The sequence below is a fragment of the Channa argus genome, chromosome 13 (assembly GCF_033026475.1).
Source record: "Channa argus isolate prfri chromosome 13, Channa argus male v1.0, whole genome shotgun sequence".
Classification (NCBI taxonomy): Eukaryota; Metazoa; Chordata; class Actinopteri; order Anabantiformes; family Channidae; genus Channa; species Channa argus.
The window spans coordinates 23,082,166-23,101,221 of NC_090209.1; the positions used below are offsets into that span (position 1 = coordinate 23,082,166).

The 19,056-nt window shown below is 39.8% G+C and overlaps 1 protein-coding gene across 2 annotated transcripts in view; it reads left to right on the top strand.

The window, feature by feature from the left end:
- The first annotated feature begins 8,552 nt into the window (after positions 1–8,552).
- The window catches only part of wu:fa11c10 (protein FAM110A), a 17,986-nt gene continuing 7,482 nt past the window's right edge, over positions 8,553–19,056 (top strand). Inside the window, exon 1 of one of the 2 annotated variants that reach the window (XM_067527822.1) lies at positions 8,553–8,571. The gene's annotated coding sequence lies outside the window, so the exon portion shown is untranslated. Of the gene's footprint in view, positions 8,572–15,459; positions 15,618–19,056 lie in introns of those variants that run through there. The other variant, XM_067527821.1, reaches the window with a different exon arrangement.

Sequence of the window (19,056 nt, forward strand, 5' to 3'; positions counted from 1 at the left end):
TTAAGTAAGATATGTATTTATTTAAAATATTATTTAATATTCCGACGGAATTTTTCTTGGGATGGATTTTGATCCTCTTAATATTCAAGTGCCATCATCAGGTCGACATTTAACTTTGTCCAATCGTGGGTTTACGTCATAGAAAACTAAGGGCCCATGCGACTAGTATATCCACACAGTGCAGTTCACGTGGCCGTTGATTCTTAAACGTGTTTAACTCATTGCCTTGGCTGCAGTTTTAATGATTTTGCCAGGCTCACAACTCTCATCAGCAAAATTCTCTCTTCACACAAACTGCCAAATAGCAGCTGATTTAGATAATAAATACATAATAAAAAACATTTTTCAGGATTTGTTGAGAGGAAAAAAGCCGAAAAGAAGAGTGGACAGACGATAATGAACCCCAGCGTAGATTCAAATGTTCTGAGAATGTAAATAAGCAACTGTCAGCTAAAGTTCATCATACCACTTTAGCAAAGTGAAAAATTGGCAGTGTTGAGTTTGCACTGTGCCCAGTTTCCCAAAACCTCAGTAAAAGCTACAGCATGCATGATTTCTCGAATATGTTGCGACTGGGTTCACGAGCACTGGGAAATGTTTTTGAGCAAGGGCGGCACACTGGTGGAGCAGCGCTGCTGCCTCGCAGTTTGCATGTTCTACCTGCACCTGCGTTGGTTTCCTCCAGGTACTCTGGTTCCCTCACACAGTCCAAAAAAATCCATGTTAGGTTAATTAGTGACTCTAAATTGCTGGTAGGTGTGAATGTGACTCTCCCTGTGTTTAGGCCGCAGACCTTGTTGACCCCGAACAGGATAAGCGGTTCTAGAAAATAGATGGATGTTTTTGAGCAAAGCTCGCTTTTCTTACAAATCAGAGAAGGCCAAACACTATGCATCAACTAGATGTGAAAGGGTGCGTTTGAGGTGCCACAGGCTGAGACGCAGCATCAGTACTGTAAGTCGCTTTGGATGAAAGCGTCTGCCAAATGACTAAATGTAAATGTTCTGACACCCTGGGTGGTACTGATTTTGAGTCTCATGCCAAGTCTAGCTTGAGTCTCAAAAATGCATATTGTAGCTTTAGTGAAAGTGTTATTTCACTAGAAGAAAAGCGTCATGGCCGAGGAAAATCTTCCTGGAAGAAAGAGCTAAAGATAACATTTTTTCCCTTTGTCAGTTCATGATGCTGCACGTACCGTAAACGCTTCTAACTTGTTACCAGAACAACCAAAGCATCTGCTGAAGCTGTGTCTTGCAGGGGACCCTGAATAATTTCCTTCCCTCTGAGGCCCGGGACCTTACAAACTTCCTCCTCCTCAACGGGAAGTCATTGCAAGGACAATCAGCCATCACAGGTGGAGCTGTAAACTACAGTCAGCCTGCTGCTTAACTGGCTCTTTATTAAAACGTGAAGCTGTGGAAAATGTGTTACTCTGTGGGGCAAGTATGTGTTGTGTTATATAAGACAGGAAACAGCCATGAGTGTGAACGTATTTACAAGATGTCTGACAAGTGTTTAAGATGCTTAACATTAATTGATAAGGGATGTGCTTGGAGCTGTTTCAGTATGTGAATACCTCCACTTTAAGAATTTGTTTTTTCAAAATGAGTGTGTTCTCATTGCCAGGGTGCGGGTAGCAGATAAAATAGATAAGACAGTTATGTAATCAGGAAAATTAAGACCTGCCAACACTCACAGCGCTAAAGTTAGAGGGAAATGCACACCCCTGCTCCAGACTTACTAAATAAAGGCATAATCACAAACTCAGATACCAAATCTTTTGTTTTTTTGGGTTTTTTTTTTGAGTAAAAAAAAAAAAAAAAAAAATGCGTTTGTGATTCGTCTGGAGCTCGTCTAAAGCTTTCTCTCAACAATTCCGCTGCTGCTATTTTTGAAAGATGTTTATTCCTTCGACACAAAAGGCAGCTTTTCATAACTTGTCTGTTTTTCTGTAATTCATTTTTATGATTGGTACATGTCACATCTCATGACAATAAATCTACACCAGTAACACATCCAGCTTTGTGCTGTCAACAAAAAGTATAGTTTATGTTATAGCTACGTTTTATTTAATCTGTGATTCTAAGAACAGTTATAGAGCAATATAGTGATTTGTCTATCAATTTAAGTTTTCCTTTTACATGGGGAAAAGACTCACAATGTCAACTGCAGTGCCTGAGATGCTCATCAGAGTACATGCCGATGAAGGCTGGGTGGCCGGGTCATAGGCAGGGGCTTAAATTTTACTTAAAGGATATGACATTCCTGTAAGATCAGGTCATCGTACTCCTTTTTAAAGTTTTTTATTTTTTAATAATTCCTTTTTGGCATCTGGTCAGCCGTCAGAATAATGGATCCACAACTCCAAAATTTATGTCTGTATTGTGTATCATCTTCACACCAGTACGTTATGCTACAGACACCATCAACTCTTCTGGTTTTGTTCTAAGGGACCATTTAATTCAGTGTTTGCTGGTATGTGTTTGTTCAGGTACTGGCGAGAATATGAAATCGAATCCAGGTGCCCTGTTGCATTGGAACCCTGGTTTTGTCAGAGACAAATGAAGGGGCTTTTTTTTTTCATGCTCCTCTGTTTCTGAACATGGCCTTACAATAAAAACATAGGACTGGAATGAACAGTTTGGAGAAAGGGGCAAGGAAAAGGGGGGGCTTTAAACTTTTAACTTTACAAAATGCATCATGTAGTCACCTAAAATCTCATTCATAGAAAATAATATGCACTGATTAGTGGATAAATGTGTGCTTAACTCACCATTACCCCCAATAGGTCCAGATAAGAATGTGGTGCTTTGTTTTTCAGCAGAACATGGTATAATGTTCTTTCCATCCAACCTGAGCTCCAGGGAAAAAAAAAAAAAGTTTTGCTCTGCTCATGCTGCCTCTCTTCTCCTGCATTGTTTTTCTATCCTAAAGGTTCTTGTTTTCTAAATAGCATAAATGAATGGCTGAATGTGGGCAGAGCTTAACACAGCTCACAGTTATGCCTGTTTCCCTTTTTTTATTTTTACATAACCTGAACAAAAATGCTACACATTGATGTTGAATCCACAGAAAGAATTTAACGTTCACTGCCTGCAGTTCTAAAATGATTGTACCACGATCCCCTCACTTGCAGCTCTTTGATGTGGGGCAGGTACACTCATCGTCTCACTCTCACTCTTATCCACGCTGGCCCAGACATTTTAGTCTCTCCCCTTCCACTCAAAGAAAAACATGCAGAGGAAAATATTGGGTTTATGAGGAGAGCAAAACAGTGGTTATTCTCCTGGGAACAGTGTGGTACTGTAAATGTTGCATCCCCCCTCTGCACGCACGTGGAGAAAGAAGGGGGGAAAAAACACTCTGTTCTCCTTAAAGCTGAGGTCATCCCGAATGAGTTAATTAAAGCAAGTTGTTGCCAAAACATTAGATCATCCGCCAGCTTGTATTGTCATTAGCTGAACCCAAACCCCTTCACTGGGCCCATCTCTTTAGGGGGAACGTGAAGGAGGCAGATCGACCACATAACTGCGGTAGAGCTGTAATTAGGCCTAAAAATGCTGTATCCCTGTCTACTCTGATTTCCTCACAACAGGTCCTGTATCAAGTCTTAACTTTCCAGTTAGAAGACATACATTTACAAAATCATGTGCTTAAAACACATACACAATATTATGATCACAGCTCAGCTTCAATAAAATCCATCACCACAATGTCCCATTCATTTAGCACAGTGTAAAATGAAAGCAAATGAACAAATACAGAATGTATTTGTATTATTGACGTTAATTCATGAATATTGATGGTTATTTCAAACTGTATTTCACCAAGTTTAGAGTTTCATCTTCTTGGAAACATTTGTATATGATGAAAATAAGTTTTTAAAGGTGTGATATGATCAATTTGCATTTAGATATGACATACATTGATCAGCCACAACATTAGGTTCAAGGTTCAAGGTTCAGCACGGCCACTCTGAGCAGTTTGTAGCTACACAGCCCACACACAGAAAATATAATACACTGTGCACAGAAGTACATTCTTACCCAAGTAAAAGTCCTATTTAGATTATCTACACTTTCTTTTAGTACAAAAGTAAAGGAACACTGATAATAGTAATTATGGCAAAACATACAGTAATTAATTTAAAATATGGGTCAAACATGACTGTTGGTAATGGTGGCGCTAATTTTTAATCACTTTATGTTTTGACAGATAATGATACATTAATGATACAATGATACATAAGCATTGAGTTCATTATAGTATTAATAAAAACCCTATAGTATAAGTATATTAAAACAATAGGGCAATGCTAATGTTGTGATCGATCGCTGTATGTCATTAAACAATTCACAAAGTTTGCTCTTTAGTGATTATCTGTTGATATTTTTTTTTTTAATGTAAAACAATTTGGCAAATGTATGCAATAGTTGTTTCTAAATTAACATAGCAGATATTTAAAGTTAAGTCTGGTTGGATATTCTTTAGATGGTATGACCGCATCGCTTTGCATGAAGGTATCCAGGAAATTGCGATAGTATATTATTGTTGGGCTTTCTGTGAAATAGATCTCAGAAGATTAGACATTTTTTCCAAAGTATCAAATTCTCTGATAATGTGTGGGTTTGTATTCTAATAATGTATTTTGATGCACATAACATTATATGTAATGTATATTAAATATGACCAGGTTAAATGTTCTTCTGTTATTCCACTAGGTATGATGATTGTCAGAGGGGGCAGAAATTGTATTGGTAAAGCTCCTCAATCCCTAATCCAGCATTACATGTTGTTACTGTGATAACACCGACGGTTCCATCACCAGACTGTGGCTGACAAAGGAGTCTATTCAACTTTCGAGGTTATGCAACCATCTGGCGTTTAGTTTCGTGTGTCATGCTTTTAATTCTCGCGAGGAGATGTGGTTGTCAAGGTAGCGGGCACGCGGCGTCCTCCAAAACTGTTGCTGGCCCCGGCTGACCAATGAGCGCAACCCCGACCTTACCAAGGAGGGGATTCTTTTAGGGGTGCGCTATACAGATTTAACATATATACTATAGTTTGAAATATTTACCGCCTTTTGCAACGACCGGATCGGTGGTTACTTGAACAAATAAACTTTTTAACGTTTATAAAGGCTGTAATTGGTTCCACAAGTTTACCTTACAGAGCCATATTTGTCACACACTGGTTGAGATTGCAGATGGTATCACCCGCGGGAACAATTGAAAGTTCGTGAAAGTGTCGTCATTAATACAGTCGATACCAGCTAGAATCCAGAAATACATGTTCTTTTGCACCTTATACCAAAGTTGAATACACCATATTACCTTAAAACGAAAAGAAAAAAAAAGGGCGGTGAAAAGTGGTAAGTGTGTCTTTTTAAATGAGCGTTTTTGAACAATAAATGGCCTGTGTGCACAACTTTGCAGTAACTAAAGTTGGCTAAATGCTCATTAGTTAAACTGGGTGACAAGATGTGAATTCGCGCCGCTGTCTTTTTTTATTGTTTAATTGTTTCTTTGAACTTTACCCAGTTTTTTTCTTAACTGGTAACGTGCATCTCTCCATTATCTTTGCTTCGTGGTCTTTAACCCCGGTGTTTGCCCTCTGCTTCCGTTAGCACACAGTGGGATCACAGCGTCAACCATCGATTACTGTTAAAGTTTATTAACCGGCGATGGTTAAAAAGCCGAAATGATCTGCTACAGACACTTTCTGTTGTTGCAAAGGTGCCTCTAGAATTCCCGAAGACATTTTTAAACACCGGGATAATAAGGCATCCAGTCCAATGCATGGTAAAAGCAACTTTTTGGCTTATTACTCAGGTTGTGACTCAGTTTCATGATCAAAACAAACATGGCGTAATTGGGGGAAACTAGTTAAAAATCTTTTTGTTTATGTGCAATGAATTACGTAATGTTATTCTCAGATGTTTATAGTCTCTTGGTTTTTTAGAAAATGTCATCAGTACAACGACAGGCGTATTTTCTTTTATTTTTTATTTTAATCAAACGTTAGCTATTCATTAAATGTGTGAGAAACCAGTTGAACCTCTGTGACTGCAAGTCGTGGATTTGCAGAGATGGTGATGATGGGAAATCAGGCTTAGACGGCGTTTTGGGTTCCTAGAACAATGTAAGAAATTGTGGGTTAACATACTGTCTGTTGCATAATAAGGGGAAGTCCACATGGGTATTAGAGGATATGAGCTACTTTAGTCTGGCATAAAGGCCACACAAAGCTTTGCTGTTGATGTATTTATACCCAGGTTTTCACTGGAAGACGAGGAGAGCAGTGTCAGAGCAGGAAGTTAATGACTGAAATGTACTGCTGGTGAATCATATGTCCCTTCCTGTATTGGCCTGGCTGACTCGTCTGTGAGTCAGCAAAACAAAAGTCAAAAAACCAAAACACAATATTTGTACACTATATTTTTGTGTTTGGTAAAATGGCAAGATTCTCAAGGAAAGTTCAAGTGATCTTGAACTGTTCTGGGACAAAGTCAAGGTCAGCTTCTGCTGCAGAGCTAAAAATCTAATTGAGGTGACAATTTTGTTATAGTTGACCCTGCTTCCTTTTGGCTGTGAAATATTTTGCTGAACCACCGGCCCTTTTTATCCTCTTAGTATACATTTTAACATGTAAGTAAAGCAGACTGGCCAAAGTGTGTTGGTTTAATAATGGGCTCATACTCTGCAGAGAGTGTGCACGACTTGCAAAAGCAGTTCACCTTGGGCAACACCACAAATCACCTCGTAATTTCCATTCTTAATCATTCCCAGGCCAGGAATGTGCATCCTGCAGCCTAGAAAAGTCACTTTTTATGGACCCCTTACAGAGTGAGCGTTCATCCTGAGGGGGAAAAACAAGAAACACTCAGATGGTTGCTAGGACTCTATTTCTAATAGCCAATTGATAAAAGCATAATTTCGTTTTTCCAAACCTTAATAATGGTTCATGACAGGGTGCATAAAGAAGTTATGCAGATCTGCCTACTGCAATGGACATGTCTTTTGAAGAATCCTCAGAGACCTCGCGTCTTTCATAAGACAAGAGGAAGCATCAAATGGGAGGAAGAGCATGGGTTGTTGGTGTCTGGAAAGAAGCTTATGGGGCTTTTAACTTAAGACATGGGCCCACCACAAGCCACCAATGTTCTGTCCAGGGGGTGTACTTTTACATTAGTGGTCTCAAAGCAGATATTTACTTGTTCCAGCTTCCCCAGTGTGATGAATTCCTGGCAGAGGGTTCTGTTTTGTATAACGAAAATTAAATATATATGTGGGTTTTGAACTGTTGGATAAAACAAGACGTTTTGGTATGTCACCGAATGGTTGATAGACCATTTTTGTGTTTTCCTCCTTTTTATTTTACTACGAAATTATTTGTAAAGTGCTAGGCAGATAAATAAATAATGAACACTGAACAGGTGATGTTGACTTTACCTTATGGATTGTCTTGATTATATGCTTTCTTAGCTTCTTCAAAAACTTCTAATAGGAGTTGTTCTTTTTTTTATATTTGTGTTTGTGTGAAACAGAAATGTCTGTGATTACCTACTAACAAACACTTAGCATTATAAGATCTATGCTTATCCAATGTATGTAAGTTTCATAGCTTTCCATAAGTAAGTCATTATGTCTGAGGTTTGCCCCAAGTATCTCTTTTCTGTCTGCCTATACTGTTTACTTTTCAGTGTTTTGGTCCTGGTGGTAGTGATGCCCCGTCACGTTATTAGGTTACGTGGACAGTATTTAGCTAGCCTGGGAAAAAATGAGGAAATCCTTTTTGTAATTAATGACTATAGCAGATGTCAGTGGTGGTAATTTTACATGTTTGTGCTTAATGTAGCTGCCGCACAGACGGTCGCGACGGAACATTTCATCTCGCCTGTTGCATCAGTCTGCTGTGACGACATGCAAAATAGAATAACTAACCACTGCTGCCGTGTGGACATTCTGGATGAGCCAACATCAACCGCAAGTCTGCGATTAGCTGAAAAATATAATTTTTCCTACCAAACCTACATACCACCCATCACAATGAATAGCCAGCAAATAACAGTGTGGCCTGGACTAGAGGATGCTCCACTAGCTGTGGCTTACAACATTATAACCAACATCATTGTTGTAAAACAACATAGGAAAATTAGTTTTTTGTTTTTTGCAGGGTGCAGTCTGGGAATTGTTAGCTGTTACACAGCTAAATGAATGGTTTTGAGTAAAGTATACAATGGGTACTATTTCTGTTTTTTCCAGGTTTAACGTAACTAGTGTTTGGTGGAAGTGTTGTTTGTAGAAAAAAACCCACATTGTCCTTGTTTCATACATAGGCTAAGTGTTACTCATCATGTCACATGGACTGACTCATAAGCTGCATGGCTTAAATTCCCACACTTGCTGTCTGGCTGCTGTCAAATTGTTGCATGGTTCTGCTGACTGTGCAAAGTTGTGCTTGCCTCGGTTTCTCATCCTATCTCCCTTTTTGCAGTCTTACCGAGGGGCAGACTGGCAAGAAAAAGCACCCTGGGACTTTGCTCTGAGACACCCCCATTTTGAAGTTAAGGTACAGAACAAGTTCATCAATCAATGAATCATTAATTAGGAATATATTGTTTTCCAATTCTAAAAACGGTAAACTTAATTTTCCAAGGTTTTGTTCCCCATATTTATGTGTACAGAAACCCAAACTCCATACTTGGATTATTGTTGTGAATAATGATCGCCGGACACCCAATCTGAATTACTTGCCTGTTTTTTTTTTTATTTAATTTTTATCAGCAAAGCCACTAAAAGTACTATTGTATTAAGACTAACTTAAACATTGTGAGTCATCTTCTTAAGTGTTTAAGGTAAATGGTAAAAGACAAGAAAAGAAAAAACTCAATTACAGGTAAATGTCATGCATTCCTAATTTCATTTAAAAAAAATAACTGCATGTAATAGAAGAAATCTGCGGCACAGAAGCCTCCTTCCACTGTGTGAAATGGAACAACAGAGATTGAAAAATAGCGATATGATACGGTATTTGCTTTCATGGTTAATTTGGCTTTAAGATTTTGTTTCGTTCTCAATCAGCATAACAAACTTAATCATAAGTATGTTTTTTTTACTTTGAAAAAGAGAGCGAATTGTCTTCTTGATAGTTTGGTTAAGCTCTCTTTGCCCCAAATATCCTAGAGAGTGGAAGTCATGTGCCCGGAGTTCCTTTCAGCCTTTGGGTGCCCCCAGTGTGGGCCAGTCTGCCCCCTGAGGAATGAGGTCAGTGTGACTCCTTTCTGGGTCTGCTGTGTCTGTGTCGCCACTGAAATGTGGAGGCCAGCAGCTCAGGACTCACATGCTGATTCCTCACATGCAAACTGCTCGTCTTGTGTGAATGAATGAAGCTCTGAGCCACAGTCAAACTGACAGGGCTTTGCTCGATGAGAGGGGGGAATCCTAAAAACACAACTTATCATTTAGTCGTCAATGCAGTTTACATCTCAATGACTCTGTGCAGGAAAATAAGCATCCTCATGATTTCAAAGCGTTGACTTTAAAGTACATCAGGCTTACGTTGATCCACTGAAATGGCATGTTGGTTGTTTGCGTCTGCCTGGGGAAGTTTTACCTGCTTGCTGCCATTTACTCTATATGCCAACACGTCACAGCCTAATTGGTTCAGAGACTGAGAACCAGCCAGTTAAGACTGACTCAGCTCTGACTATACAAATGCAGCGTGTCATTGATGTGCGTGTATTTGATAGGTTACACTGCGTGTGAGCTCATCAGTTTGTCTTCTTGAATCACAACACACCCACACTGTGTGAGTAGACATGAACATTTGCATGTGGGTGTGTTTGTTCCTGTAATTTCAGAGAATATCCCTAATGCACCATGTGCCCCACCTCTTTAAGACAGATGACAAAAGTGGGAATGGCAACCTTCTTTTCATTAATCCTTTCTTTTTCATTCCAAGGGCATCTTCTATCACTGCGCGTGAGACAGACTCAGTACTTTCCCTGCTGTCAAGGACTGTTTAGCAACATGCTTTTGGTTAACCCTGCCCCCTCCTCACTGGACCCACTGACCTACTAATCAGAAAGCTCAAACAAACAGCTTTAACGTGTCTGTGGCTTATGCAGATCCCCGCTGCCGTGTCACGTTGGTATTGCTTTTACAAACTTATCTCTGCGTAGCTGCAAACTGTCTTTGGTAACAGAGTCAGGGTGTCAAGGTCCACATGAGGATGAGGTCAAGACGGAGTTCTATAAACGTGCTTGTCAATCATTAACAGGAACTTTATGGTGCTAAGAAGCTAAGAAACTAAGGAAAGCAGCATTTGTTTTGCTCATTGTATTAAAAATCACAAGTTGTGTACATATACATTCACAGGCCACTTCATTAGTTACACCTGTACAATCTAATGCAATCTAATACAGTAACTCCATAGAATTACCACCCCTATATAGTTATGACTCGATTCTGTTTTGTGTAATTTCTTATCTGCCTGATAACAAGTCCCTTGAAGTATTTTCATTTTTAACTGCCATCTATAATATGTTTACAGGGCCAAATTCGAGCAGAAACACGATAATGCTGATAAAACTAATTGGTCTTTTTTTTTGTTTTGTTTTTTTTGCATTTGAGTTAACCCTCTGCACAATCCCCCAGAACAGGTTGTAGCATAGCTGTCACATATTGAGCCCATAAAAGGAGAGAGGCACACAGACACACACAGACCTTGTTGATAAATGGTTTGGAAAAAGTTTGATAAGCAGTAAAGCACACAAATATTTGGACAATCTGTGCTGATCAAGATAGGAGGGGCAACTTAAACGTTTTATTTTTTTTAGCCATTTGAAAAGTTCACAGAAAGTCAGTCTCTGCAAAGTGATAAATTCCTTGAGAAACTAGCATCCAAATTTATAAACCGCATTAACATGAGCATATTAAATGGTTTAGCAAGTTGGTTGAAGAAAGCATGAAAATACTAATTCAAATATATATACAAACCAAACTAATAATTTCTTTTTTTCATGTTATCGTCATCATGGCTGCTAATTTCCTGAGAGGCACTTTAGATTTGAGTGTATTTATGAGGATATGATTTTACAGCTTCTTCATTTCTATAGTAACGCGAAGGCGAAAAAACAAAACCGGAAACTTGTCACTCTCTTGCTTCTGCCTCATGCTCATTATTCAGATCCAGTTTCAGTCTCTTGACATTACCTGACAGTGTAACATGCCCTGTAGGCTGGAATACTCTCTGACATCTCAGTGACCATCATCTCCTTGACTGCCTCACACATTAGCCATGGAGCATTTTGCTTTAGGAAGATTTTCACTATTACTTTTTTGTGTGTGTTTTCTGCAGGAGAGCCATTCGGCGTAACAACCAAACGTTGCCTAATCAACGTGCAGAACACGTTTAGCTGTGGTGATCCCTGAAGGGACAAGCCGAAAGCCTTTGATTTATATATTATAATATATTTATAATAAATTATAATTATGTGTGTGGGGAGCTGAGAGGTTTGGCCTCTTCTGCACATTCTCTATGTGTCCAAAAAACACAAACATTACAGGGCGACTGCACCAATTTTCAAATTGCTTTCAATGGCTTCAGTTTAGGGTGTAAAAGTGTACATTGATGCTTTTAATCTTTCCTTTTACTTCCCTTTATTAAAATATTCCTCTGCTTTCAGGTGAAAAACTCCTCCAGATGACATCCCCTGGAGGAGTTTTTCATCATTAGGAATTCAGATGATGTAATGATGGGGGGATCTCTGGAAAAGCAGGTTGACCATGATCACAACCTCTATAGTAAGAGCAAAAGGCTCCTCCAAGTGTTGTGATCTGGAGGCATTTTTCAGTAGTCTGATATCTTGATATAGTGAAATCAAAGGTGAGTTTAATGGCATATAGGTGCATGTTCTACTCAAACTAGTTACAAGTTCAAAATCAGTGAAGGCGTCCTTCAAGTATGAGAATCATTTTTGTCCTGGAATTGTTTTTTTTTTTTTTTTTTTTAACCCTTACAAACCTCACAGAAAAATAGGAATAAACTTGCATGTAGGTAAGTGTGGGTTATATACTTCTAACAAGCATGTTGAGTTGTGTTTCCTTCCTCATGCTCTTAAAATGTGCACATAAATAATTATTACTCCTTTAGCTCAGCCTGACTTTCCCAGGAGATTTATTCCAGTTTAATGCAGTTTGGTATCCGAACTAAACCAGGATGCAGATGACGGGGCCTGCTTGGGCATGTCACTGAGTAATGTGAGCAGTCATGTGAGATGTCGGATTTATGTGTGTGTATGTACCTTTTGATTTTGGTATGATAGAAAGTAGCTACATCTGTTGTAACTTTGTACCCCTTGTGATTAAAACGGAGCTAATGCTCTGTGTTAAGTAAAAATAGACTAATTGTTGTCTGAATGAATGAACATGTGACAGTGTATCATGGACGACACAGTATTTGGCTAAATGACAAGGCATTGCACACACTCACTAATACTCTTAATCCACCTGCCTCCTCTGTGTCTCTGAGCGAAGGAGTGTGTTCTCATGGAGCCTGGGATGCTTACAGGGGTATTATGTTGAAAATGTTCCCCCTCAAGCACAGAGATTGTCTAACGTCAAGAGGACGTGGGGACAAACGAGTGTTGGGAAAGAATGTTTAAAGAGAGTAAGAAGAGAAGTGTGGGTAAAATGGATCAGTCTAAAAGGAGGGATGGAAAAAAAAAAACGAAGGAGAAATGAGCAAAAAGAGAATAAAGCAGATTTGTGGAGTTTGAATTTCTTAAAGAGACATGGACCAAAGGAATAAAGGTAGTGGGGTCAGGGTGGGCTATTGATTGTGTAAATAGATGCAGGCAAGGTGTTGAAATTTGTTGACCCAGCTGAAACATTTATTGTCCCATCTCATCCGCTCCCGCCGCGCGTCCGTTGCTTTTTCTCACCAGTGAGGAGTTGGAGTGGAAGTCTGCTCCCTCTGGAGAATAAACTGACCCCTGCGTGTGCATGTTAGTTTTTGGATTGTGTGGGTGTGGGGGCCGGAATGTCTGCATATTGTACATGTGTTTAAGTTGTACCACAGGGAAGGTGGTCCGCTGCACCCTGCCCTGCTGGCTGCTTTAAATAAGCACGTCTGTGTGTGCGTACTTGCCTACGGTCGGCAGGGAGTGAAATAAGCTACTGATACGTACATTTCCTGGCTTATTTATTTTTATTAAATGGGCATAAACCCCTGTATATAAATTCACAAATATTCTTAAGTTGCTACATTAAAGCTTCACCAGCCTGAACCACAGTTTTACAGCCTGTAATGACAGGATATCCCTCACCACACCCCTGTCATAATATTCTTTTTTCTCTTGTTCGCCAGCTGTCCATTATCCCGTTGCCCTTCCTGACTTTCTCACTTACTGGAATACACTGTGCTTTATCACAAGGAAGAATATGTGGAATTATTTAGACAAACATGTCAGTGTTTTGTTTGGTTGCTGTGAGCGATGTAGAAAAAGGTTTACTCACCGAAACTCAGTTGATTTCCAGCATTTATCTGTTTACTATGCAGGAATTATTTCACAGAATGTGTGATCGAAAATGTCTTTTTACCATAGTTATTCCGTAGGACGTAAGTGTTGCCTTAGGAAGCAACGTGTACATAAATGGGATGGTGATTTTTATATGTCTAAACGTCCCTCGAGTCACTTACCTGGTTTCTAGGTCAGGCTTGTTTGAAAACATTTCCATCAGAACAGGATAAAGGCGTAAAGATAATCGATGGATGACAATATTTTCTGTCATGTATGGCGCTGCGCAGAGAAATGATTCGATGATGAACAGAAATGTGTAGCTTGTATAAGATGTTTAATCATGGTTTACCTTCTCGTGTCTGCACACCTGGCTAATCATGCCTGAAGTGGGTGTGAATGTGGATTTGTTAGTCTCAGAGAGTTCAGGGGATGCATTCCTGCTCGATTTCTCTAAATATTTCCTAAAACTATTGAACTATTCTCAAAGTCTGAATTGTATCTTAACACTCCAGTGGCTGTATAAGTGGGGGTGGGTTTGGAGGTTCATCAGACACCAAAACACTACAAAGATGACACAGGCTTTTACAACTTTGTAAACTTGGAACACATTTTTTTTCCCTCCCATTGCAACAACCATGAGTTAAAGTGTGGGAATATTGCCTCCATGTTACTAAGTAACCCACCAGGAATTTGCACTTGTATTTCACTGGGCAACACTTTCCCTTGCAGGATGATGATGATGATGATGATGATGATGATGATGTCCTGTGTTATATGTAACATATGACCCTGGTTCAACACATCGGTCCCATCCACTGATCTCGTGTGTGTATGTGTGTTGGTTGTGTGAATTTTGCACCTTTCATTTGTAGAAAACTATCAGTGGGTTATTGGTGCTTCAAGGTGAAGAAGAAGCAATAGTCAAACAGTCTTCTATTCACATGCTATGCATAAACTTTGGTGTATTTGAGGAACAATGTGGTTACTTTTGTTATAAATTGATCTGGGATTGCTTGCAGCCCAAGGTGAAAGCTTCAGATGGCTTGTTTTGTCTGACCCAAAAGTCCACAAGATACTAAGAATTACTATCAGAGCAGACAAAAGGCTGCAGGTACTCACAGTTTCTTAAGCTGGAACAAGTGTCCTCGGGCAAGACACTGAACACCAATGTGCCTCCAGTGGGTCAGGCCTCGATGGTAGCTCGGTCATTGTGGGTGACTGAGCAAATAAGTGACTAAGTAGTACCTTTGTAAAGCTGTTTGGGCAGTGATAAGATAGACAACTGCTAAAAAGTGCAGACTATTTACCGTTTATGGTTGATGTTACATTGCAGTTCAGGTTCTATGCCTTGTCTTACTATATTCATAAGAAATGAGAATAAGAGCTGTGTAAGGAGATGGTATCTCCGTTGTAAAACAAGAAAGATGAATTTTGTGTTCACCAGCAGCCGCAGAAAGGGGAAAAAGACAGAGGCTGCCATGCAAAGCAAAGCAGAAATGGCTGTAAAGTTCCAAAAGGTGTGAATTGCAGAAACCGCTGAAACTTAATTAAGCTGCTTTTCACGGGACTTTACATGGTTTAACTGATTTCTATGTGATTATGTAAATGTGTTTTTTTTCTTTTTCCTTCATGATCACTAATGTCAGTTTATTCATTCGATTCATTGCATTAGCAGAACTTAAAAAAGCAAGTGGTCGTTTCCATTTCCTGCATTACTGGTGTCACAAGTCGGCTGGCACCATGTTTGGTAATGGGGGAATAGCTCTTCGAACAAATGTGAAGGAATTGAGAAAGTGACAGGAAGATCACGTGATTGCCTAAAACAGCTCTTGCTTCTTGCTTTCCCAACTCTTATCCTGCCTCTTGACAAAGAGGGCGGGGTCTTCCTCTGCTGTGGGAGGAGAGTGAGCTTAGGAGCAGAGAGACGGGCAGGTTAGTCTTCATTTGGCTCACCACATGCGTACTGGCATATGGACGCTGACTCTTCTTTCAGTGCAGCTTAGGACTCCGGTGTTTCGAAGTTGTAGTTATCAGGTTTCTCCCACATTCCTGTATTGACCCGGCTTGTGGTCCTGACACCTATACACATCATGTAAGTAAAGCTTTCGGTCTGTTGTGGTTAAAGAAATGTGTGTGTGCCTTCCGTGTGGAGACATGTGGCTGTGTTTTTGAATTTAAAAAGGGGATGAGAGCCTACAGTCAACACTGTCAACATTAATACTGATGTTTTATTATTGTCACTGTATGTAAAGACATTTGAATCTTTGTTACTATTAATATCTGAAATGTAGGATAATGACTAGAGGTCAAGCATAATGTCTTTATTGTGACACATTGGGAAACCACAAAATAGAATGGAAAACCTCAGTTATATTAGAGGCAGCTGTTGTCTCTCCTTTGTCCCTGCCTGTGCTTTTTTTTTTGTCATTTGAAGGAATGCAAAATCTAAAAATACTTGTCTTGATTATAACAATTGGCAACTCTGCTCCAGGATCATTTTCATTCTCTCAGCTGTAGCACAATGATAGTCTGTGCAACAAGCTGGTATAGTGCATGTGTTGTATTTAGAACCAGTTTGATGTGGCCGTGGTTTATCTCGTGTAGAAAATGGTGTTGTTGTTGTTCTCAGTTCCTCTCGTGAATTTTCAATTATGATCTGACAAAGGTTGATGATAAAGTCTCTCCAAAGACGTTTTTTCTTGTGTTTTTACGCTCGTGTGCATAAAGGACGTAAACCATTAGGCTGCTAACTACAACAGAAACTCTCCTTTTTGTTTGTTTGGGTTTTTTTTGCCACTTTTTAGACTTTCACTTTCTTTGTCAGTGAGTTAGAGAATGTGTCCTGTGTTGGACTGTTTGTACTTGTGAACAGAACCAATGGTGTGTGTGTGTGTGTGTGTGTGTGTGTGTGTGTGTGTGTGTGTGTGTGTGTGTGTGTGTGTGTGTGTGTGTGTGTGTGTGTGTGTGTGTGTGTGTGTGTGTGTGTGTGTGTGTGTGTGTGTGTGTGTGTGTGTGTGTGTGTGTGTGTGTGTGTGTGTGTGTGTGTGTGTGTGTGTGTGTGTGTGTGTGTGTGTGTGTGTGTGTGTGTGTGTGTGTGTGTGTGTGTGTGTGTGTGTGTGTGTGTGTGTGTGTGTGTGTGTGTGTGTGTGTGTGTGTGTGTGTGTGTGTGTGTGTGTGTGTGTGTGTGTGTGTGTGTTTTAATCACTCCCTGTATTCAAGCCGGCATTGAGGCGACTCCTGTGACCACTCTCTTTCTAACCAGTGTGCGGGTGCGTGGGTGGGTTGTGGTCCTGTAGCTGAAGGAGGACAGGAGTATGTGATTGTGTCCCCACCTGAACATCTCTGGAATGTGTTAAATTAAATTAAAGAGGTGTGTGAACTTCATGCAGTTGTCTATTTTAGAATGTATAAGCACACTTTGTTTGCTTGTATGTCCCTAGGTGTGTGTTATCTAACAAATTAGCTCTAGCTGAGATCAAAGGAGGAAATTCCTCCAAGCCTATATAAGTGTATTTTATATAAGTGTGTGTGATCTTCCAAAACTAGATCTGCAGATCAGTTTGGGGGGGGGGGGGGGGGGAGGGATGTGATTTTCCATGAACAGCAGAAAGTGTTTGCTGGTTCAGACTAATTTCACTTGCTATGGTCTCAGCAATGCCAGGAGTCTGTAAATGTAAGGGGTCCTGAATGTTATTTTAAAATAATAAGAAAAATAATCACCTAAAATTTTTATTTGTTACATCTAAAATTCAGCTACTGTCAAATGCAACTTTAAGTTCTGGATGAATAGAAATCCTTCGAAAAAGTGATATGGAATTCATCGGCTGTCAGTGGCTTATCTACTTACTGTTTTTCATGGTAATGTGCTCACCTTTAATGTTTTGGAGCCTGGAAATGTGCCATTTTTGAATATGGATGTTCATTTAGCTAATTACTATAATTTATCTTTTTTTATTTTTTATTTTTTTCCTTCTCTTTGACATAGGACAATGGCAGATGTTATAGTATGTTGGCCTTTGCTGTTGGCTTTAGTTTTGCTGAGGGGAGACACCTGCTCTCCACTGATTACCTACTCTGTCCAAATGCTCCATGACACAAACACACACACCAAGAAAATGAGGGGGCTGTCATTCATGGATCCACAGCTTTACACATGCACATATGCAGTGGACCCCTCCCCATTGCACCCATGGGTGTAATTGTGCGTGGATGTGTGTGCATCCTGGGGCCACAGACTGATGGATAGGTGGTGGTGGGGGGTTTAAATGAAGAGGGCTGTTCAGAAATGGGGCTAGATGCTATAACTGTATTTTTAAGATTTGGAAGTTGTTTTTGCAGTTAACTAGACCCTTGTGTGTGTGTATATAACGGTTACATAACCGTGTAGTCCAGACACTTCAGTCATGCATGTGAGCAGAGTCTTATACTCGGCCAAGATCTGTTTTTTTTTTAAAAGAAACAAGCAGCATGGCCATGGCTGATCTCTGCACAGCACAGTCTAGTGAACCTAGGGCATTAATGGTTGAATCCCATGCTCTGTTCCTCACCTCTCTGTCTTCATTAGCTGTCTTAGCAGCTCCCTAACCCAGTCCTGAGGGCGGGGGAGTGGCTGATAACCTTTTGAACTCTTCTTCTAAGCTTTTTATTTACTTAAAAACTGCAGCACGTGTCTGAGTGGGGTGAGGGGCTAACGGTTTGTGATGCATTCAGGAGTCAGCGTGAAAATACTAATTGCCTCAAATAAACTTAAAGTAGCATCAAAAGCAGTTCTTGGAGATGTTATTTAAAGATGCTTTACTGTTTCTCTCTTCGTTTTCTTTAGTGTAACTGATATTGAGAATAAATCTGCAGATACATGTATAATTTTATTGTGTGACATTGTGTAGGTCAAGAATGAACATTTACTGTTTAAAATTATTCTCAGTTGTCAAATTCATGTTTCTCCACCTTAAAAACATAATATGTTAGATAAGGGCAGTAACCTCATGCTAGGATTTTCTAGACTTAATAAAGTCTATATTTAGATATTAGCTTTATTAATATTTACAACATTTTGACTGTTAGTGCCAATACTTCCTTCATTTGGTGGTTGCAAGGGTGCTGTTGCTTCATGTTAAAGAGGCAGGTCCAATAATAGCTGGACTAAGTCCATCCCAAAACGGGGTCAACCTGGTCTCACACATAAACACATACACTCCAGCCTGGCACGTTTGTCTTTCTCACACACTTCCTGTTGTGAAATGAGTCACTGCTTCCTGCTCATCCCCGCCAGTGGGCGACGAACCTGCGAAATCACTGCTGACTAACTGGCTGCAAAATGCCCCCATTTCTTTTCTCTGTCGTCTCTGTGACTCATCTGAGGAATAGTTATGCTACTGATACACTATGTAGCTACATTGTTACTGAGCAAAATACAGAATCCCCTCCAGGATATGAGTTAAGTGAAATCCTCAAATCTGCAGTGACTGAAAAAATTTTTTATAGGGTAAATGTTTGCTGGGACCAAGGCCACTCTGATACGGCAAATCAGC